Source organism: Corvus hawaiiensis, chromosome 31, assembly GCF_020740725.1.
Source record: "Corvus hawaiiensis isolate bCorHaw1 chromosome 31, bCorHaw1.pri.cur, whole genome shotgun sequence".
NCBI lineage: Eukaryota > Metazoa > Chordata > Aves > Passeriformes > Corvidae > Corvus > Corvus hawaiiensis.
In genome coordinates, this window is record NC_063243.1 from 975,379 (window position 1) to 998,887 (window position 23,509).

Consider the following 23,509-nt stretch of genomic DNA (forward strand, 5'->3'; position numbering starts at 1 on the left):
ATGCCATGCCACACAGGCGTGGAAGCGAGGTTTCCCAAAGGTGGAAGTAAATCAGGGTTCAGCAACAGCTCCAAGCTGATGGAACACCAGAGCACTCGCACTGGGGAATGGCCCCACAAGTGCTTGGAATGTGGGAAGGACTTCAGCTACAAATCCCAGCTGAAGGAACACCAGAGGATCCACACTGGGGAACGGCCCTACAAGTGTGGGGAATGTGGGAAGAGCTTCATGCAGAGGCCCCACCTGATTCAACACCAGGTGATCCACACCGGGGAGAGGCCCTACTAGTGTTATGAGTGTAGGAAGAGGTTTCAGACCAGCTCCACTCTCCTTGTGCACCAGCGGCTTCGTACAGAGGAGAGGCCCTTCCGCGGCCCCAACTGCGGGAAGGGCTTCAAACATAACTCGAACCTCATCAGGCACTGGCACATCCACACAAGGAAGAGGCCCTACGAGTGACCCGAGTGTGGGAAGAGCTTCTCCAGCAGCTCTCACTTGACCCAACACCAAAGGAGGCACCATAAAGGGAAGTTTTTTGTGCTGCTCCAGCTCCATTCCCTGTGGGAGGATCGGCATTGGATGATCCCCAGTGAGCCCTGTTTGGCAGAGCCCTGCTGATCCATGTTGGGAAGACACCTGGCTTGGGTCTCCACATCGTCCTGGCTCCCCATGGTGTTGGGGTTTTAGTTCTCCTCTAGTTTTTCTTTTTCTCTTAAAGGAATTTTCCCCATAGATGTTGCCAGGGGGACTAATTACTGGGTCCTTAAGGAAAACAAAGGACCTGGCCACAGAAGTTGGGTGCATCTCTTTCACCTAGGTTTGTGGGCAGTCAGTCCCCAGTGTTTTGGACAGAGAGAGAGGCTGCTTCTTCAGCTGCCTTCCTTCTACCAGAGAAACCCCAGGATCCCAAGCCCACCTTCCCTGCCCCACTGGGAGCCAGGCTGTGGCCGCCCTGCCCCCGCCGTTGCTTCGAGCTTTCGCTACTCTGTAGCCCTGCACACCCTGACTGCCCAGACCTCAGGGGGTTCCCGCCGCAGCTTCAGAGTTCGATACATCTCGTCTGCCACCTGGGATTTGTGCTCGTCCCTGCTGTTCCAGCCTGCTGCTCCCGATGGTCCGGCTGGGATCGGCTGCCCAGCGGTTTGTGAGGCCTTTGTTCCATCCCTTCCCAGGATCCCAAGCTGCCAGTGCCGCGTGCTCCCCGAGCTCGCTCCGGAGCGCCCCCTGCAGCCGCGGGGGAACCATCGCACCTGCCCTGCTCACCGGGAGCCGCCAGCGCCCCTGCCGGCTGCGAGCGGAACTGCACCCGAGGGGAAAGGGCCTGACAGCCGAGAAGGCTGGGACTGGGTTTGTGATTGTTTGCTGTTACTGCCAGAGTTATTGCCGTTTGTTTGCCTTGTTATACACATATAGATATGTAATAGTAAAGAACTGTTATTCCTATTTCCCATATCTTTGCCTGAAAGCCCCTTAATTTCAACATTATAGTAATTCGGAGGGAAGGGGTGTTGCATCTGCCATTCCGAGGGAGGTTCCTACCTTCCTTAGCAGACACCTGTCTTTCAAACCAAGGTCTTTCAACCAGATCTTGGTGCCCAACTGTGGGGCCTGAGGGCATTAAGAGAAAGGGGTGAAAAAGGAATAACAGTTCCTGGATAACTTAATTTTGTGTGCTGGATATAGGAACCTTGTTAGGCAGTAATATGTGGTCTACTTTACCCTGGTTCAGGTGGCATGTGGCCGTGGCTATATTCTTCCCCTTTGCAGCTCCTTACCTAAACATAGGTCCTCTGACTAAGGCTACCATTGCTGTTATCCACTTTGCACTATGGGTCGAGAAGGTGAGGAATTCATGGGTTTTTAACTTCCTCCGGAATGTGGGCACGTGGATAAATGGCTATCACACACTGAGCACATGTTTTTGGGGTTATGTTAACAATGGTACCTTCTGTGAGGAAATGACACCAGGGGAAGTTTTCCCTCAACCCCTCAACCAGTTCTTTGGGCCCACCTCACCAATTTTCGAAGGGTTTAGATTTCCTCTGGGTACTAACCAACTGGTGCTGGTAGGCCTACTCTATCTAGCCCTCAGGGATAAGCTGAGATTGGCCTGGATAACTACCCAGATACCAGCCCCAGACACTAGAGATGCTACCCCAGAGCCTGATCCAGCCCCAGAACCTGACACGGCCCCAGACACTAGAGATCCAGCCCCAGAGCCTGACACAGCCCCAGACACTAGAGATCCTGCCCCACAGCCTGACCCTTCCCCACAGCCTGATACCGCCCAACAGCCCACCCCAGAAATGGACTACCCAAACTGGGTGAGGGTACTGGTGAAGGAGATGTAGGAGATGTGCCAGGAGATATGCCAGATGCTAACGGAATACACCTCCTCAGCCAGTGAAAAACCCTCTCCCTGCCCCAAAGAGGGTGAGTCTGATGGTGCAGCAGTGGAACCCATGGATGTTACAACCGTCCAGGCTCCAGCTGAATCACAAGGACAATCACAGCCAGCAGCAGTCGCCCCTGTGCAGAGGAGGAAGTATAAGACCAAGTATAAGACCCAGTACGACCAGTTAATGATGATGGGGAACCAGGGCCCTCACAACCAGCAGGAGAGTCAAAGCCGGAAATAATCACTGAGTTCCTGTCATACGATAGTCTCTGTAATATGTGAAAAGACATTGTGCGAAGGGGGCGTGAGCCTTATACAACCTGGCTGCTTTGGGTTTGGGACCTTACGGGCACAGGTGTGCAACTGGATAGTGGTGAGGCAAGGTATCTGGGATCATTGACCCAGGACCCAGGCGTGGACCAGATATTTGTGAGGGAGCCAGGGCCCCTTTCTCTCTGGGAGTGGCTCTTAATGAGTGTGAGAAAAGGTTCATTCACAAAGAAAGAATGCAGGAGTACCATCATAGAATGCAGTGGAAGATACTCGAGGAAGGGATCCAGCAGCTAAGAGAGGTGGCAGTATTAGAGGTACTCTTTGGGAGGGATGGACAGCATGATAATGACCCCGATAAGGTCAGGTGCACAGGACAGATGATGTGGAACCTGACAAAGCTAGGGCGACCGCAATACACCACCTTCATTGCAACGACTGATGCTGACAATAATTGAGAAACAGTGGGCTCTGTTGCCAACAAGCTCAGGAATTATGACAGTATGGTCAATGGTCCGCTGAAAGCTCATGTCTCTGCTGTGGTTAAGGACCTCAAAGAGGAGATGAAGGAGATGAGGGAGGAGATGAGGAAGGTAAGTGTTGCACCTGTGCAAGTCACAGGCCCCCAAGTCAGAGCCTGTCGTCCCCCTGCTAGAGAGAGAGGGTACGCCCCACGAGCTGAGCTGTGGTTTTTCCTGTGTGAGCATGGGGAAGACATGAGAAGGTGGGATGGGAAACCCACCTCTGTCCTGGCAGCGCAGGTGCGTGAACTCAAGGAGGGCGGCACTAACTGAGGGGGTTCCGCTAAGGTGAAGGTAGCCTCAGCCTCCCGTGACCGAGCTGCCCGGTATTACAGAAGGGAGGATGATATGTCAGATCCCCTTGAAGGGACATCTGGCATGTATGCCCAGGGAAAGAATGATAACCAGGGCTAGAAGGGCCCTGCCTCTAGCCAGGAAGAGGCACGGGAGAACTGAGTATTCTGGACGGTGTGGATCCGATGGCCTGGCACATCAGAGCCACAACAATATGATGCATTGGTTGATACTGGGGCACAGTGTACTTTAATGCCATTGGGACATGTGGGGGCAGAACCTGTCTCCATCACTGGGGTGACCGGAGGATCACACAATTTGACGCTGTTGGAAGCTGAGGTGAGCCTGACTGGGAAGGAGTGGCAAAAGCATCCAATTGTGACTGGCCCAGAGGTCCTGTGTATTCTGGGCATAGACTTCCTCCGGAACGGCTGTTACAAAGACCCGAAAGGACTCAGGTGGACATTTGGGATTGCTGCTGTGGAGGCAGAGGGCATTAGGCAATTGAACACCCTGCCTGGACTATCAGAAGATCCTTCTGCAGTTGGGCTCCTGAAAGTGGAAGAGCAACGAGTGCCAATTGCCACCTCGACAGCGCACCGTCGGCAGTATCGGACAAATCGAGATGCTGTGATTCCCATCCACAAGATGATCCGCGAGCTGGAGAGCCAAGGGGTGGTCAGCAAGACCCACTCACCCTTCAACAGCCCCATCTGGCCTGTGTGCAAGTCTGACAGGGAATGCAGATTGACTGTGGACTATCGTGCCTTGAATGAAGTGACTCCACCATTGAGTGCTGCTGTGCTGGACATGTTGGAGCTCCAGTACGAGCTGGAGTCCAAAGCAGCAAAGTGGTACGCCACTATTGACATTGCTAATGCTTTTTTCTCCATTCCTCTGGCAGCAGAGTGCAGGCCTCAGTTTGCCTTCACCTGGAGGGGTGTGCAGTACACCTGGAACCGACTGCCCCAGGGGTGGAAGCACAGTCCCACCATCTGCCATGGACTGATCCAGGCTGCACTGGAAGAGGGTGAGGCCCCAGAACATCTGCAGTACATTGATGACATCATTGTGTGGGGGAAAACGGCATTGGAGGTATTTGAGAAAGGAGAGAGAATCATCCAGATTCTCCTGGAAGCTGGATTCACCATCAAGAAGAGCAAAGTCAAGGGACCTCCCCAAGACATTCAGTTCCTGGGAGTAAAGTGGCAAGATGGATGACATCAGATTCCTACCGAGGTCATCAATAAGATCACAGCAATGTCTCCACTGACCAACAAGAAGGAAACACAAGCTTTCCTAGGTGCCATAGGTTTTTGGAGAATGCACATTCCCGAGTACGGTCAGATCATGAGCCCTCTCTACCTGGTTACCTGAAAGAAGAACGATTTCAACTGGGGCCCTGAACAGCAGCAAGCCTTCACCCAGATCAAGCAGGAAATCGCTCACGCCGTAGCCCTTGGCCCAGTCAGGACAGGACCAGAGGTGAAAAACGTGCTCTATTCTGCAGCTGGGAACAATGGTCTGTCCTGGAGCCTCTGACAGAAGGTGCCTGGTGAAACTCAGGGCTGACCACTGGGATTCTGGAGCCGAAGCTATAGAGGGTCCAAAGCCAACTACACCCCAACAGAGAAGGAAATCCTGGCAGCTTATGAAGGATTCCAGGCTGCCTCAGAAGTAATCGGCACAGAGGCACAACTCCTCCTGGCACCCCGACTACCGGTGCTGGGGTGGATGTTCAAAGGAAAGGTTCCCTCCATGTATCAAGCCACCGACGCTACTTGGAGCAAATGGATTGCCCTCATCACGCAGCGCGCCCGAATTGGAAACCCAAGTCGCCCTGGGATCTTGGAAATAATTTCGAACTTGCCAGAAGGTGAGACTTTTGGGTTATCTTCTGAAGAAGAAGCGGAGCAGGTGACACGTGCCCAAGAAGCTGCACTATATAACAAGCTACCAGAGAGTGAAAGACAATACGCCCTCTTCACTGATGCTTCCTGACGAATTGTAGGTGCTGGCTGGAAATGGAAAGCTGCTGTATGTAGCCCCACACGACAAGTTGCACAAGCTACCAAAGGAGAAGGTGGATCAAGCCAATTTGCTGAATTCAAAGCTGTCCAATTAGGTCCTGACATTGCTGAAAGAGAGAAGTGGCCAAAGCTCTACCTCTACACTGATTCATGGATGGTAGCCAATGCTCTGTGGGGTTGGCTGGAAAGGTGGAATAAGGCAAACTGGCAGCTCAGAGGAAAACCAATCTGGGCTGCTGAGGAGTGGAAAGACATTGCCACTCAGGTAGAGAAGCTATCTGTGAAGGTCTGTCATGTAGATGCTCACATTCCCAAGAGCCGGGCTAATGAAGAACATCACAACAACAAACAGGTAGATCAAGCTGCGAAAATAGAGGTGTCCCAGATAGACTTGGATTGGCAACATAAAGGAGAGTTGTTCCTAGCTCGATGGGCCCATGATGCCTCAGGTCATCAGGGCAGAGATGCCACCTATAAGTGGGCACGAGGTCAATGGGTGGATCTAACCATGGACAGTATCTCCCAGGTGATCCATGATTGTGAGACATGCGCTGCAGTCACGCAGGCCAAGCGGGTGAAGCCCCTGTGGTATGGTGGGCGATGGTCCAAATACAAGTATGGGGAGGCCTGGCAGATTGATTACATCACACTGCCTCAAACCCGCCAAGGCAAGTGCTATGTGCTCACAATGGTAGAAGCCACCACAGGATGGCTGGAGACCTACCCTGTGCCTCACGCTACTGCCTGGAACACCATCCTGGGCCTTGAAAAGCAAGTCCTTTGGAGGCATGGCACCCCTGAGGGAATCGAGTCTGATAATGGGACTCATTTCAAGAGCAGCCTTATAAACACCTGGGCTAGAGAACATGGCATAGAGTGGGTGTACCACATCCCTTACCATGCACCAGCAGCTGGGAAGGTTGAGTGGTGTAATGGACTGCTTAAAACCACCTTGAAGGCACTGGGTGGGGGGACTTTCAAAAACTGGGAGGTGCATTTAGCAAGAGCCACCTGGTTAGTTAACACTCGAGGTTCCACCAGCCGAGCAGGCCCTGCCCAATCCGAACCCCTACAAACAACAGACAGGGATAAGGTTCCAGTGGTGCACATGAGAGGTATGGTTGGAAAAACTGTTTGGGTACAGTCTGCCTTAAGCAAAGACAAACCGATCCGTGGGGTTGTCTTCGCTCAGGGACCAGGCTGCTCCTGGTGGGTGATGCAAAGGGATGGAGACACCCGATGCATACCTCAAGGGGACCTTGTTTTAGGGTGAACTACCCATGGCTCTGTACTTGTATCAGTATCAGCGTGTATATATGTATATAATTCGGGTGATGCATGTATTTATATGGTTAAAAAGGTTCAGTTTCATGTAACATGTTAGTATGGGAAAAAATTCGGGGTGGATAATGTTGGGGTTTTAGTTTAGTCCTAGGTTTTTTTTCTGTTAAAGGAATTTTTTCCCATATGCATGTTGCTAGGGGACAAATGGCTGTACTTAAGAAAGACAAAAAGAGCTGCCACTTGTGGGTGGGGGGGGCCTGGCTACTCCTTTGTTTTCACCTGGGTGTGGGATCAGTTGGCTCTTAGAGTTCGGAGAGAGAAGCTGCAGAGAAAGGAGCTGCTGGTTCTTTTTCTTCAGCCGTTTTTTTTTTTTCTTTTCTGCTGGAAACAACGCCAGGATCCCAAAGCTGTTTTTCCCTGCCCCGCTGCTGCTTTGAGCTTTCACTACGCTGTAGCCATGCTTGCCTTGCCTGCCCGACCTCCGTGGGGGGGTTCCCTGTTTGGAGACATCTCATCTGTCCTCTGGGATCTGTGCTCGTCCCTGCCGCTCCAGCCCGCTGCTCCCGAGAGTCCGGCCGGACACCAAAGCCAGCCATCTGGGGTTTGTGAAGCCTTTGTTCCATCCCTTCCCGGGATCCCAGGCCGCCAGTGCTGCGTGCTCCCTGAGCTCGCTCCGGAGCGCCCCCTGCAGCCGCGGGGGAACCATCGCACCTGCCCTGCTCACCGGGAGCCGCCAGCGCCCCTGCCGGCTGCGAGTGGAACTGCACCCGAGGGGAAAGGGCCTGACAGCCGAGAAGGCTGGCACTGGGTTTGTGATTGTTTGCTGTTACTGCATAGTTATTGTTGTTTTGTTGGACTGGTTATATACATATATATATATATAAAGAACTGTTATTCCTATTTCCCACATCTTTGCCTAAAGGCCCTTAATTTCAGAATTATAACTCGGAGGAAAAGGGGCTATATCTGCCACTTCAAGGGAGGCTTCTGCCTTCCTTAGCAGACACCTGTCTTTCAAACCAAGACAAAAGGCTTCACAAACCCCCTGGGGAGCCGATCCCAGCCGGACCCTCGGGAACAGCAGGGACGAGCACAAATCCCAGGCGGCAGACGAGATGTATCGAACTCTGCAGCTGTGGTGTGAAACCCCGGAGGTCTCTACAGGCAGGGCGTGCAGGGCTACAGAGCAGCGAAGGCTCGAAGCAACGGCGGGGGCAGGATGGCCATGGCCCAGCTCCCAGCGGGGCAGGGAAGGTGGGCTTGGGAATCCCAGGGCTTCTCAGGTAGAAGGGAGGCAGCTGAAAAAGCAGAAGTCTCCAGTGCTGATGAATTCCTTCCAGCCTCTCTCTCTGTCAGAACACAGAGAACTAACAGCCCACAAGCCCAGGTGAAAGAGAGTAGCCAGATGGACCCCTCCTCCTGTGGCCGGGTCTTTTGTTTTTCTTAAGCACCCAGTAATTTTTCCCCCTGGCAACATGTATGGGGAAAATTCTTTAAGAGAAAAAGAAAACAGAAGAACTCCTAAAACCCCAACACCCAGTATGAGCCCAGTAACTTCCAGACACTCCCAATATGGGTCCAGTTTGATCACAGTCACCCCCAGTATGATCGCAGTCATTCCCAGTATTATTACAGTCCCTCTAAATTACTACGGATCTGGTCACTCCCAGTATTGTTCCAGTCAGTCCCAGGATGATCAAAACCACTCCCAGTCTCTCCCAGTACATCTCAGTTGTCCCAATCATGCCCCCAGTTGTCCCCAGCATGCTCCCAGTTGCTCCCAGTAGCCCTCAGTGTGGTCCCAGTATATCCCAGTATGATCCCTGGTGCCCCAGTTCTGCTCCCAGTGGATTCTGGTCCCAGTCCTAGTGTATCCCAGTGTCCCAGTCTGTCCCAGCCCATCCCAGCCTGTCCCTCTCTGTCGTGGTCCCTGCCCAGCAGCTGCCACCATTTCCCAGATCCTGCTCCCCCCTGCCCCATTCCTGGGCACTGGGACCCCCCTGCATCTCCTTCCCCAGCTCCGGGACCCCCCGGCACCCCCTGAACCCGCACCAACACCCCCCTGACCCCCCTTTCCGGGTATCCACCTTTCCCAGCCCCTGGATCCCCCTTTTCCCTGACCCTGGGGACCCCTGGACCCCCCATTCCCGGCTATCCCAGGGCACCTCAGCCCCAGGCCTCTCTTTGCTGGGAAACCCGAACTGGGCACGGGGCTCTGCAGCCACTCTGGGATTTGTGATCACCCAAAGGAAAGGGAGAGGAGAGGGAGAGGGAGAGGGAGAGGGAGATTCGGAATAAGGGATTGGAGTCACAGTGCCCAGTCCTGCTCCCTCGGGGGTGGGGCCCCACAGCCACAGGACAAAATGGATCTGCGGGTCCTGGAGCTTGCCCCGCTTTGGGCCGAACCCAGCAGGTTCCAGGCAGAGTTTGGCCGCAGGGCCCGGGAGTTCAGCCCAGCCCGGCACAGGGGTCCCACAGGGCGTGGGTGTGGAGGGTCCTCGGGGGGGGGGGGGTCAAGGAGGATCCAGGGGGGTTCCAGGAGGGGATCCAGGTGAATTCCCTGCTTCCAATGAGGGATCTGTATTTTAAGAGAGGTGGTTGATGGTGCTGTAAAGGAGCAAACTGCAGAAGAAGTCACAGAGAAGTCATTTAAGCAGGGACTACCCGTGGTTAATTCCTAAAACCAAAATAAGTCAGTATTTATCTTGAGGGAAAATGATTTCTAATGGCATTTTGAGGGAAATCAGGATCAATACACAGAAATAAATACAAAGAAATACAAAGAAAATACAAAGAGGTGAGACAGGAGTGGAGCTCACTGGACTGATCCTGGGCAGAGCCCGGCCAGACCCTGCATGAATTTGGCTGCCTGAATGCAGCTCTTGCCCGGGCCCCAGGGCTGGCCCCCTCTGGGTGTCTCTCCCAGCCCCACAGGGATGCTCCTGCCCCTTCCCTGGTGCCCCAGGGTCCTTCTGGGGCCACCCAGACACCTCCCTGGGCCTCTGGAGGCCCCGTGGCACGGTGCAGACAGGGGTCAAATCAAAGCTTCCTTGGAAGATGGAGGCAGGAGAATATTGCCCACGATCTTCTTTCCAGCTGCCCTCCACACTCCTGCAATTCCTGCTGGGACACTCAGGCTCTCCATTCCGGGGCTCTGCAGCTCCCGTGCAAACCCATCCATCACCGTGTCCCCTCTCGCATGGATATCAAGGAAATGACACAGCAGTATCTAGAAAATGTGAACTTGATTAACTTGACTGCTGGGGGATGACTGGAAGATTACGGGGTGAGAACCTTATGCCTCCAAAAAGGGTCAACAGTTTGGAACTGGAACAGTCATGGAAACTTCAGCTTCTGGGGGAAAAGGTGGCTGGGAGCTCTGTGGCTGAGGATGGGGGGCTTCACTGACCCCTAAGCTGGGGGATGTCACAGTGCCCGGGCTGAGCACTGGTCATGCATCCCCCGCGATGTCCTGCAAGCTGAGCGCCGAGCTGGAGCTGGAGAGTCAGCACTGAGGGGAGCCTCGGGGTCTCCTCCTCCTGCAGCTGCCCCCTTTTGCTGGTGTCTTGGCTCTGGGCCTCTGCAGAGAGCGGTGGCGCCGGCACAGCCGCATCCGGGCGCGGTTGTGCCTCAGCAGCCGCAGCAGCTCCTTGGGGCAGCCACGTCTCTGCAGCGCGTCCTGCACAGCCCCAGGGGCTCCGGCGCTTCTCCTGCACGGCCCGGCCCAGGGAGCCCGATGGAAGGGGCAGAGGGGCCGAGCGGGGCTGAGCCCTCTGGCGCTGCCCTTGGCCTCTCCGTGAGAGACTCGGGCCTGGCTGGGCTGCCCCGGGCAGAGGCTGCAGCAAGAAGAGCTCCGGCCGCCTCTGCCTGGTGTCCCTGGGGCTCAGGCTGGGCCCGATTCCCGCCCAGGGGCTCAGCCCCCACTGCTGAGGGGCCGTGGCCAAAGGGCTGCCCGGGAGGCCCAGCACCCTCTGATCCAACCCGGCTTTGCTCCGCCACGGGGGCTCTCAGGCCTCGCCCGACACTGGCTTGGCCCAAGGCTTTGGTGGCTGCCGGCCCGGGCACTGTCCCGCCTGCCTGACCCCCCTCCCTCACCTCTCCCCAGCGTCTCCAGAACCATCCCAGGACAAGGCCCATGATCAGCAGCTCCAGGGCCGAGCGTGTCCAAGAAACCAGCACCACGTCCACCAAGGGGGTCATCCCAGGCCCCACAGAGTCCTGCCGCTCCAGCTCCTCGCAAAGCAGAGCCGAGGTGCCCATGTCCCACTCAGGATGGCTGGAAGGGTCGAGAGGATGGGCCAGCATCAGCAGCACACAGAACTGCAGCAGCCAGGAGAAGCCCTGGCTGGCCATGGTGCTCTGTGGGATGAGCCGCCACCTCCACGCTGGCTCTGGCCGTGGCTCCGTGCCGAGTGCTGCCTGGGCTCTGGGCACGGCGACGGGCTGGGGACAGCTGACAGCCACCACGCTGTCCCCAGAGCCTGTGATGTCACAGAATCACCAAATGCATTGGCTTGGAAGAGCCCTGGGAGATCATCGAGTCCAACCTGTGCCCCATCCCCACCACGGCAACCAGGCCCTGAGTGCCACACCCAGGCTTTCCTTGAGCACCTCCCCAATGGTGGCTCCACCCCCACCTGGCCAGCCCATTCCAATATCTAATGCCCCTTTCTGGGAAAAAGTTCTTCCTAATGCCCAACCCAAACGTCCCTTGGTGCAGCACAAAGCCCCTGTTGGCATCTGCTCTCTCCTGTCCTTGCCCAGCTCTGACAAGGCTGGTGCTGCCTTGTCGGTCCCTTGCCTGAGGGCAGGAGAAGAGGCTGTGCCAGTGAGTGCTGCTCCACTTTGAGGCCATTCCAAGGGGCTGCTCTCCTTCTGCTTTGCAGATTTGCATTGAAGAAGAAATCATCGGTTCAGCAAAGAAGGACTTACTGGGACAGACAATTTGTACAAGAATAAAGGTCAGTAAATAGGCCAGGAAAAAGACAAAGAATGGAAAAGAGAATGTGGACACAAAAATGCTGCTAGCAAGAATTTTCTTGCTATTTTCTAAGTCCGTGAGAGACTTTTCTCTCGCACAGAAGATAGCAGCAGAGTTCTATAAACAATGAAACACAGGCAACCTTGAGAAGCCTTGTTTATAGTACAGTAGAAAAATATTTTGACAATGGATGTTCTAGGATTTTAGCCAATCACACCAAGGGGTGGCTGATCCTTTATCCAGTTAGACTATGAAGAAAAAAGGCTATAAAAGAGTTTGTAAAATAATTCAATCAATCAATCTTGCTGCATATTTATGCCTGCTGGCTCTTCTCTCCTCCTCCCTACGGCTGCAGGAAACGGTAATATTTTACGGCATTTAATAAGAGAAGAGGATTCCTAAGTGTCTGAAGTACAGGGTTCTGGAAGAGCTTTTCAGTCAGCAGCACCTCGAGTTTTAAGATGGAGTTGGAGCAGTGCCCGAAGCTCTTCCCACACTCGGGGCACTCGCAGGGATTCCCTTACTGGTGCCTCTGCTGGTGTTTCCTCAAGGACGAGCTCCAGGAGAAGCTCTTCCCACACTCGGGACACTCTAAGGCCTCTCCCTGGTGTGGATGCGCTGGTGGCTGGTGAGTTGGGAGCTCCACTTGAAGCTCTTCCCGCAGTCTGTGCAGCGGAAGGGCCTCTCCCCTGTGTGTGTTTGCTGATGTACAATGAGATAGGAGATCCACTGAAACATCTTCCCACACTCAGGACACTCAAAGGGCCCTCCCCTGGCGTGCATCTCCTGGTGGCAGGTGAGGCTGGAGCTCTGGCAGAAGCTCTTCCCACATTCCGAGCACTTGTAGGGCCGTTCCCCAGTGTGGATCCTCTAGTGGCGGATCAGGCTGGAGCTGTGGCTGAAGCTCTTCCCACATTCCAAGCACTTGTAGGGCCAACCCCCTGTGTGTATCTGGTGGTGGATGAAGAGGTGGGAAGTGTGGCTGAAGCTCTTCCCACATTCCAAGCACTTGTAGGGCTTCTCCCCAGTGTGAAGCTGCTCATGGACCACCAGGTTGGACCTCTGGATGAAGCAGAGGGGGGGCCGCTTCTCCTCAGAGCACCCTGGGCTGGCTTTGGAGCCCCTCCTTGTGGGGGATCCCTCTGGCTTTTCCTCTCCGTGTGATTCCTGTGCCATTGAGCCACTCAAAGCAGCCTCTTCCATGAGGTTCTGCCACAGGGATTTGTCCTCCCTGGTCTCCATCTGCAGCTCAGTGCCTGGGGGAGCAAGGACAAGGAGAGGAGGGGACAGGAAGAGGAAGGAATAAGGAAGGAGAAAGGAAAGAACAAGGAGAGGAAGAAGGGTAGAGAAGGAAGAAGGAGAGGAAGGGACAAGAAGAAAAAAGGGAGAATGAAGATGAAGGAACAAGGAAAAGGAAGGAAAAAGAAGAAAAAGAAACAAGAAGTAGAAGGAAAAGGTAGAGAGAGGGGAAGGAAGGAAGGAAGGAAGCAAGGAAAAGGAACGAGAAGAAAGACAAGGAGAGGATGGGATTTTCCTCCGTGCCACAGGGAAGGGGAAGGAGATCCCCCCAGTCCGTCCCCGGCAGGACGGCGTCGGCAGCGGGGTTGTCCTGCAGCCGGGGGCGATGCTGGGCTGGGAGATGGAGCAGGAGAGAAGGGAAAGGGGCACTGACTTCCTCCTCACCTGCCTGGGGCTCCTGGGGCATCTTCCTCACTGCCTCCGCCTCCTCCATTTGGCCAAGGCTTGGGAATGAGAAGTCCTGTTTTGGGGGGAAAACCAAGGGGTGAGCGCATTGGCTTGGGGGTTTCTCCTGCCCAAGTCCATCTCTAGGAGTCACCACATATCTTGTGTCCATGAAAACCTCCAAAACATCAAGACTCAGAGGAAAATATCCCTCACTGAGGTTCCCCCTCTCTGGTCTCTCCACTACGGGGTTCTGGGGGTCCCCCTTCTCCTGGATGCTGCGGGCCCTGCATATATTGGAGGTCCCTCCTCTGCAGGGTCTCTGCCCGCTCCAGACTTCCAGGGAATCCCAGGGGTGCCCCCTCTTTGGTCTCCCCACTCTGGGGTTCAGGGAGTCCCCCTTCTCTGGGGCTGCACTAAGGGATGCCGAGGGTTTTGGGGTCCCAGGGGTCCCTCCTCCCCTGGCTCTCTGCTTCGGGGTGCCGGGGATCCCCCCTCTCTGGGGTTCCCTCTTTGGTGTCCCACGGGTTCCCCCTCTCCAGGCTCATCCCTTCTCGGGGTTCCCCCTTCTCCAAGCTCACCCCACTCCCGGCTGCCGGGGTCCCCCCTCTCCAGGCCCCCATTTCAGGGTCCGGGACTCCCGGGGCTCCCCGCTTTTCTCTCTCCCCCCTCTCAAGGCTCCTCCCCTCCTCCCCCGCCGGTACCGGGCGATCGCCACGTGGCTCCCGGGACCCCGCACCCGCCACCCACCGCCGGCGCTCTGCCGGCAGCCGCCACCGCGACATCCCCAAAAAACACCTCCCGGGGACCCCGCAGTATCCACCCAAAGGGCATTTCGGGTCAGCTTTGGAGTCCTGCAAGATCCAAACCGCGCTCCACCCGAAGAAAAGAATCAGGGAGCCCCAAGGTACTTCGGCTGAACTCCAAATATCCCTCCCCCCTTCAAAAGAAACCCTCCCCGGACCACCCACGATACCCGGAGCGAGGTCCCCCCTCCCGGTCACCTGCGGCATGCGGGGGCAGCGATGCTCCCGGCGCGAAGGGGCTGCAGATCCAGAGAGCGCTGGACGCACGCGGCGCCTCCTCTCGCTGCTCCCCTTCCTGCTCCCGCTCCTCCTCTGCCCCTCCTCTTCCTCCCGCTCCTCCTCCTCCTCCGTCCCCCCGGCTGCTGGCGAGGAGCTCTCGGGTGAGCGGGGCGGGGACGGGACACGGTGGGAAAGGGGTGGGTCCCCCCCAAACCGAGCTGGGGGGAGCTGGGGTTCGGGGGACGGTGGGAAAGGGGCGGGAGAGGGCGGATGAGGGGAGGTGGGACAGCGGGAAGGGGGTTCCCAGTGAGGGTCTCCCAGTGAACCCCAGGACCCCCAAATGCCGTCCCTGTCCTCCCAGCCCCTCCCGGCGCTGTGGGGGCCGGGCCGTGCCCCAGTGCCGGCTCCAGGGAGCCCGAGCGAGCCGCCTGCCCGGCATCGAAGCTCTGGGCGCGGAGCCGAACGGGCGCCGTGCAGGGAGTGTCTCTGCGCTGCGGGCTCTGTGCCTGAGCGCTGCCCCGCGCCGAGCCCCAGAGGCGCGGCTGCTCCGCTTCCTGCGCCGCTGCTCCCTGCGCAGGGGAGGCCGCGGAGCGCCGCGAGAGGGAGCGGCTGATGGAAGGGCTGCAAAGGCTGAGAAGGCTTTGGAGCGACTGGGGAGGCTGTGGGGGTGCTGAGGCTCTGGCGGGGCTGAGGGCACGCTGGAAGCGACTCAGGGTTGCCTTTGCTTCCTAGATCTCCGTCTGCTCGACGTTTCCAGTGAATGATTAAAAAGCCGGTATTCACGGACAGAAACTCTCTAACTAATTAAAGTTAGAAAGTGGTGTGTTGATTACCCCGGCGGGCGGCACGGGAGTCGCCTCCTAGGGACGTGCCAGCCACTTACCCGATTATTTGCCCTCTATTGATTTCACAAAGTGTTAGATATTAATCCTATACATATCTCCAGCACCTCCCATTCCCCGCTTCCTATTAAAATGCGGTTATTAGTCCTTTGCGCGTGCGCAATTCTTTTCTTGATTTGGGTCGGTGGTCTTGATTTGAGTCAGTGGTCTTGAAAGATGAAGTCGGGGATCTCTTCATCACCATGAACTTTCTACCTTCTATTGTGGGCAAGCCTCGGGAAGCCTTCTGGAGACGGTCCGTACCTCCTGCCTGTATTTGATCATGCAATCTAGGTGCTGGCTATAATTCTGCTTCTTTTGTCCTTATGGCAGTTCATTTACTATAAGCAAAGTTGCAGACAGGTGCATAATGGTGAATAGCACTGAACTTCTTGGCTAAATTTCTAACTCTTCGTTGACTTGTCTTTTGGTTCAATCAGTACAAATTGCTTCTAACTCCCAGCTAAAGTTTAACTTCATAATCTTGACTCACTGATGGTCTTGCTTTTGTCTTCGTTATGATTTTATCTTTTGCATGAAATGCTTGTGAAGTGCCCCCGCTGTCCCTTGTGTCCCCTGGGCACCGACAGCCCCGGGCCTTGCCCTGCTCCCCCTCCCACGTTCCATCCCGGCTGGCGGAGCCTTGGAGCTGCCGTGGGGCCGTGGGGCTGCCCCGGGGGCTGCGCCCCGAGCCGGGGCCCCTTCCCAGTGCTCCCAGTCTGCCCATCCAGCCTGGAGCAGCCAGCGAGGGCTTCAGCTGGGGCGGCAGAGAGGCGCTGCTGGGGGGTCCCAGCTCCGCTTGGCTTGGGCTGTTCTTCCCAAGCTGGGCATAAACGACTTTGGGAGTTTTCTGCCACAAATCTCTCCCCCCGTGCACTCAGCCAAAGGGGTTTGGGGCGGTTTTCCCTTTTTCGGGGAAAACAAAGCGAGGCACTGATGCTCCCTCGGGCCGGGAGCAGCGGAGAGCTTTGTTTCTCTTCTCAGCTGAATGGCGGCTCGGGGGGATGCATGTCCCCCTTAATGTGCACCCCCACTTTGTATAATATCTGATATTCATGGCTCTGTGAAGTCTTTGTTCTTCTGGAAGTTCAGGAATTTAGCAGGACTTTGGCTGAGCAGCAGTTCGTGTCAATTAGTAACATTTTCTGAAATATGTGGTTTCTCCCATTACTTCCTTATCTCCAAGTCCCTGGCCCTATCTCCAATGGGATTCACAGCATCTGTTTGTAAAGACACGTTCATTTTTTTCATTTTAATCCTCCTCTTCTTCTTTTCTGAGTACTTCTCTTTGCAAACTTTAAAAATGCCTTAATCTGTACTTCCTGGGCCTTCTTTAGTTTTGGGATTATTCTCAGTGACCTCATTCTGTGTCTTTTTGCAGCCGTTTCTGGGTCAGGAGGCCTGGCTGCCACCTGCATGCCCTTGATCCCCTGCTGAATGAGCTGCACTGAGCAAGGTGTGGTGCATGGTAAAAAGATGAGAGTTGCTGCAGCACCTGAGAGGAGAAACAGCATTGGTTTAACCCATGGTCTGCCAGGGAACCACGAAAACGTGTCCCATTCCCATCCTTTCCACGTTTGGACTGGTACATGAGCTGCTTTCTTATTTTGTTTGTTCTCTGTTTCACCACTTTGCCATCTCTTTGCCAAGAGCAGTTTGAGTCATTTAATTTTCCACAACCTCCTGGTCCTTCTGCTGGAAGAGAATCTGATGCCATCCCAGGGTGAAATGTGGCGCTGCTCATGGGAGTGGATTGGTGGGTGAGAAGGTCAGGAGCTGGAGCTGTGTGCTTGGTTATGATTTGGAGGACAGCTTGTAATCTAATGATGCATTGAAATGATCAGTGGGTTCTCTGGCACCTGGTATGAATTTGTTTGGGTTCCCAGGGGCTGCTCCATGGTGTTGTAGGATTTGTTCTGGTGGCCGTTCATCTTTTCCCCATTTTTGGGCGCTGCCAAAAATGCCAGGGAAGCATCAATTGACCGCTCTTCTCTGATTAAATCATCACATCCTTGGATTCCCAAGTGATTTCACTGACCTTGTGGCAGCAAAAGCAGCCCAGTGGTCAAACCCACCCTGTATAACACAGAGAGTGCCAGCAGATGTTGGAGTGGGGAGAGGGATGATTCCCCCCCGCTTTTGTGAGTGAAGTTCTCCCAACATTCTCCGTTTGCTGTTTTCCTTTTCAGCTTCGGGGATTTCTGTGTCAAGAGTCAGAGATGCTCAGTGTGGGCTCTGCCTTTAGCGATGCAAATTCCGTCAGTGCAGGGAGGCAGAGCTTGGGGTGATGGGCAGAGGGAATCAGCCCAATTCCTGTGGCAGGCAAGGAGAGCCTGGGACATTGTGCACACTTCCCGCAGCAGAGTTAATTTGCATTTCTAAAGCTCCTCTGCTGGCTGCCTGGAAGGAAGCTTCTCTTGCAGGGCAGCCATCGGGTGACTCACAAGTGGCCCCCAACAAGCAGCTTTCTTTTTTTTTTTTAATGGTTTTTTTTAACAGTTTATGAGTTAAAGGGTCTCCTTTAAAGCTCTTCCAGTTTTGCAAAATGCAACCTACAGGTGAACATTGAATAACCCATTCCAAAATTCTGCCATCACTAACAGACACCCACATGCATACACAAAAAACCCCCAAAGCAATAAAGATTTTTGCTGCTTCTTGTCCTAAGACTAAAAATTGACTCTCACACCCTGGCCCAGACCCATCTGACAATATCAAAGTAGGATTATTAAGAAAAAGCCTTCTAATGTTGTAATCTTATCAAAACTGTGGGAAGGACAAAAACTCCCCAACAACCTTTTTAGTGTTAGAGGATTAAGGCTGAAGAAAAAGAATACAAAAGCTAAATTTTTAGCAATATAATATTGAACATTTATTAGTAGAACAAAGGCAAATCACAGCTCTGGGGCGCTTGGCAATATTGCCAGAGGCGCCCTCCATTCATTTTACTGTGGACTGAAGTACTCTCCTGAACTGTTACATATTCATTAACCCAGAAAGGAATTTACACTTCACTCCCCTTTCCCCCTCTCCGGTTTCTGCCCCTTCCCCCAGCAGGACACCGCCTCAGTCCTCTGGATCGCTTCAGAACTGCAGACGACAGGCCCCCTCTCTCCGGTGCCTCCGCAGTCTCCAGCCTCACTGGCAGCTGCCAGTTCCCTTGGGCGGTGTGAGTTCTGATGAGGTAACAATCTTCCTGGGAGGCATGCGGTTTATCTTCTTTATTTCTCTAAGATGTCTTGGTTCCTGGCTCTGTAGTTTCTCAGCTCAAAAGACATTTATTACCCTGTGTTTATTAATACATTTCTTAACATATTACAACTATTTTGAAGTTACAATTTACCTTAATCTCGTTTCCACTTAACTACATTTTACCTTAACACTATTTCTACACAATCCATCATCACTTCTAAATGTTTGAATCATATATGTGAAAGACAACATTTATCATTCACTCATTTATCACACCAGGGTAAGGAATTGCAGACATGGATTCCAGGGGAGATAATTGAATATCTGCCCTGGGTCTGGCTCTTCTTCTTGCCAAAGCCAATGGCAGCAGCCGTACCCGTGGCATCTTGGTTTCTCTCAGCAGCTTCAGAAGGTGTTTCTTTATTTCCCCATTCATTCTTTCTACCCGACCTGAGCTCTGGGGGTGCTGGGGCACTTGGAGGTGCCACTGTGTTCCTAAAGCAGCCAGAACGGCCTGAAGGATCTTTCCTGTAAAATGAGTTCCCCTGTCTGTGTCTGTTGCTTCCACAATCCATATCTTGGAATTGTTTGTTCCAAACATGCCTTAAGAACTGATGCAGGGATTGCTGAAGCAGTCGGAAATGCTTCTGCCCCGCTGTGAGCTGCCATGCTGTTAGCAGAAGATATTGAAGCCTTCCTGCTCAGGGCATTTCAGTGCCAGGCTCTTCCAAGCACCCCCAGCTCGGCCCTTTGAGCTGAGCATGCGGGCGCTGAGCTGCGCTTTGTCTCATTCCCTTTCCTTCAGAGCAGCGTGTCTTGCCACTCTTTTCCCTTCTGCTGCCCTTGCAGAGCCATCCCTAAACACCTTTTCTCCCTCAGGCCAGGGAATGTCTGGTAAATCTCTGCTAGCCCGGGTCTGGAGCTCTGTCACTTGGCTGCAGCCATGGGTTTCTTGCCAGCCCCGTGTCCAGGGCCGTTCAAACAGGAGGCTGGGTTCAACCCTTGCCCTGTGCTCAACTCTGAATCCTCCTGTTCCATCCAACAAGTTTCATTCTGTAAGAACCGAGCGCTGCTCATCCATTTAGAGGCTCCTTTGGTTAACAAAGCTTTACCTTGATGCCAGGCTGGAACAATCAGAGATTGTGCTGCTGTCAGTTTTCAGGCCTCAGTTCCCATTAAATCCCGGGCTGCACAATTCTGCAGACAATGAGGCCACTCTCTGGCCACTGGGTTAAACATTTGAGCCCAGGAATTCCTTTGGCATGGCCCTGATTAACATCCCCATGCAATTCAAATGGTTTTTCCCTGTCTGGGAGGGCCAGGGCAGGAGGCTCAGTTAATCTGCTTTTGAAGCCTTGAAAATTGTGCTTTCCTTCTGGTGTCCATGATGGGGTTTCTTGGCTGGCAGGAGAGGAGTGTTGTAGGGAGAGATGCCTGGCTCCAGAAGCGCTGCCTTTAGCAGGGCCTCAGTAAGAGGCTGTAACCCCTTCCTTGCCTCCCTTGGAACAGGGTATTGCTTTTAGACACCACTTGTCCTGGATGCTTCAGAGGAATTTGGAGAGGCTCCATATCTAGTTTTCCCTATTTCCCTGGGGCTGCCCACACTTCTGGGTTCCCTTCAGCAGAGGCCTTGGCAGACATTTGACACCAAGGTCCAGCAGCATTAGCCTCTGTATCTCCTTTGACAATATGAATTTGCATTCCCACTTCAGCCACCAAATCCCTTCCCAGTAAATCACAAAATAGGAACAAACAGAAATTGATGCATTTCAAACCCATCCCCCACAGCTACTGATAGTGGTTGAATAAAACACCCCTGCTCCTCTTTCCCACTTATTGCCTGAATGATGAAAGAACTTCTTGACAATTTCCCCCCTTAGATCTCAGATTCGGAGTGGATCGAGAGGCCCCTGTGTCCATCAGGAGCGGCCTCGTCTCGATGCAGAGGCGCCCTGAATGTTCTCAAGGGCTCTGGTGCGGTGGGTCCCTGGTGTGCTGGGAGCTCTGAGAGCCCTGACAATCCATGTCCATCAGGGGTGGACTTGCTGGTGCTGAGGGTGCTGCTGTCTGTGCTTGCAGTGTCCTTGTGGCCTGCAGCTGGAGCCCTGATTCCTTGGCAGGGGCTGTTTGGGTGGGCTCTGCCGTGCCGAGGAGGGCAATGCCTGTGCCAGGTGCTTGTGGCCGCCGCCGTCCCCTGGGTGCTGGGGCCCCCTTGGGCCCTGCGGTTCATCCCTGGGGGGCTGTAGAAACTCTGCCATGGCCTTTGCCTTCACCTTGGCCTTTTGCTCATCCCTTCTTGCATTCCCCTGCTGAGCCTTTCTGGCCAAGTGCTGCAGGGGCTTCTTGTGCCTCTCCTGCAGCCCCCTCAGTGCCTGTGGGTGCTCATCCTCTGACGGCTGCTGAGCTTTCTGCACAATCATTCGTTTCTCCAGTGACCCAAACAAGATCGATGAAAGAAAATCCTGATCCTTCCACATCCCGCAGCCTCCTGGGGGCCGGGGGCCAGTGCCGGCCCTGCCCGGGGGGTGTTGGGGTCAGGCAGTGCCCGGCGCTGAGCCCCGGCTGCCCCACAGCCCCGGCCCGGCCCCGCAGCTCCCCACAGGCCCCCAGCCCGTGCTGCCCTGTCCTGCTGCTCCCCACCACAGAGAAACACCCTGAAATCCTGAACTTCTTTGTTTTCCTGTCCTGGAGACCAGGGATACAAAAGATCTGGATCAGCTGGCAAATTCTGAGGATAAGATGGTGCTGAAAAGCATCCCAGTCCTCACTTTTTTCTCTTCCTCCTCTTTTCCATCTTCCTTTTCCTTTCTTCCCACATAGATTCCTCCTGCTGCTGTTTGCCTTAACCATATTGCTGCACCCTCCCTTCAACCAATCCCTTCCCAGCACACCAACACCATCCATCCCCTGTTGCTGAGACCCCTTCTCGACTTCCCTTTTTACCCCCGCTGGGTGTCCATGTCCTTAATTAGCTCTGGGAGAATGTGCAAACTGCCTCAACATTGTCCCCTTTTGTATAGGAAACGATGTCCATGGTTGTGTTGAGGCTTTGTTGTTGTTCTGGAAGTTGAGGAATTGAGCAGGAGCTTGGCTGAGCAGCAGTGTGTGTCAATCAGTACCATTTTGTGGAGCTGATGGTTTGTGCTGTCACTTGCTTGTGTCCAAGTCGGTGTGGCTGTGTCCGAGCAGATTGAGAGCATGTGTTTGTAGGGAGGCGTTGCTGTTGTTCCTTGGCTGGGGGTGCCCGGTTTTCGGGCCATCCCCCCTGGAGCAGGGTGTCCCCCCTTGGTGCAGGCGCGGCCCTCAGGCAGCGCTCAGCCAATCAGAAGGCGCGGCGCTGGTGAGTCAGCAGTTGCCAGGCAGAGCCGCAGCGCCCGGCGCTCCCCAGCTGGAGCCCCCGTGTGGCCCGGCCTTGGCGCCCCCCGCGAGGGGAATTTGGGGAGGTGGGAGGGGGGGAGCGCCAAGGCCGGGCCGGCCCGTGCTGTGCTGGCAGAAGTGGCTGCGGCGGGGGCCGAGTGCGGGCAGGAGCGGCCGAGAGCCCAGCGCTGCCGCAGCCCGAGCTGCCGCAGCTGCATCCCTGCTGGTGCTGTGGGATGCGAGAGCTCTGGGGGGCAGAGCGAGCCAGGGGTGGGTGCTGGGCCTGGGGGGAGGAGGAGAAAGGCTGGAGGAGCAGGGCTGGAGAGCAGAATGGTGAAAGGATGGACGTGGGAGCAGCAGGTGGGATTCAGCAGGAGAAGGAGTAGTGTGAGGAAGAGGAGTGTGGGGAAGAGTAGGGATACAGGAGGAGGAGGAGGAGGAGGAGCAGGAAGAGGAGGCACTGCAAGGTTCCAGCACTCGCTGTATCTGCAGCCTCCCCCCAGCCCCAGGAGCGTTGCCCCCCCCATCCAGCAGGTGATCAGGGAGGGGGATCCACGATTTTCCCGTGGGTGAATCTTGGTATTTCTGAGGTTTCTTGGTCTCCATGTTGGTGGTTTGGTTTTTTTGTAGGGGCTGAATGTTTATATTTTGGAGGGGGTTTTGTCTGAATCTTGATGTTTTGGAAGTTTTGGGTCTGTGTCTTGATGTTTGTGGTACTTTTGGGCTGAATCTTGGTGTTTTGGAGTTTTTAACAGACACAAGATGCCTGGTGATGGCCTTGGGCAGGAGAAACCACAAGCCGAAGGCGCTCACCCCTTGTTTCTCCCCCCAAACCAGGATTTGTCATTCCCAAGGCATGGCCGGATGGAGGAGGAGGAAAAGCCCCGGAGATGCCGCACGAGGAGGGGCTGCAAACACAGCCCAGAGAGATCCAAGGAGGAAAGAGCCCCCCTGTGCCGGGAAGGCGGCCGGAGATCCAGGGGGAGCTCGGAGCTGGGGGAGAAGCCTCAGGGTGGGGAGAAGCCCCACAAGTGCCTGGAATGTGGGAAGGGCTTCAGGTGGAACTCCAGCCTGATTAAACACCAGAGGATCCACCCTGGGGAGAGGCCCTATGAGTGTGGGGAATGTGGGAAGGGCTTCTCCAGCATCTCCCACCTGATCCGGCACCAGGTGGTCCACACCAGGGAACGGCCCTATGAGTGCTTGGATTGTTGGAAGAGCTTCGGCCAGAGCTCCGAACTGAAGGTACACCAGCGCACCCACACTGGGGAGAGGCCCTACGAGTGTTCTGAGTGTGGGAAGAGATTTCAGAGGAGCTCCCACCTCCTCGTACATCAGCGCATTCACACGGATGAGAGGCCCTTCCGCTGCCCCGACTGCGGGAAGGGCTTCAAATGCAACTCCAGCCTTACCAAGCACCAGCGCATCCACACCGGGGAGAGGCCCTACGAGTGTCCCCAGTGTGGGAAGAGCTTCTCCAGCAGCTCTCACTTGACCCGACACCAACGGAGGCACCACTAAGGGAAGCCCTGCGAGTGCCCCGAGTGCGGGAAGAGCTTCGTGCGCTGCTCCAGCTCCATCCCCCGTGGGAGG

General features: G+C 54.9%; 1 pseudogene; it reads left to right on the forward strand.

Moving 5' to 3' along the window:
- LOC125318710 lies at nucleotides 1-23,509 on the forward strand (annotated as a pseudogene).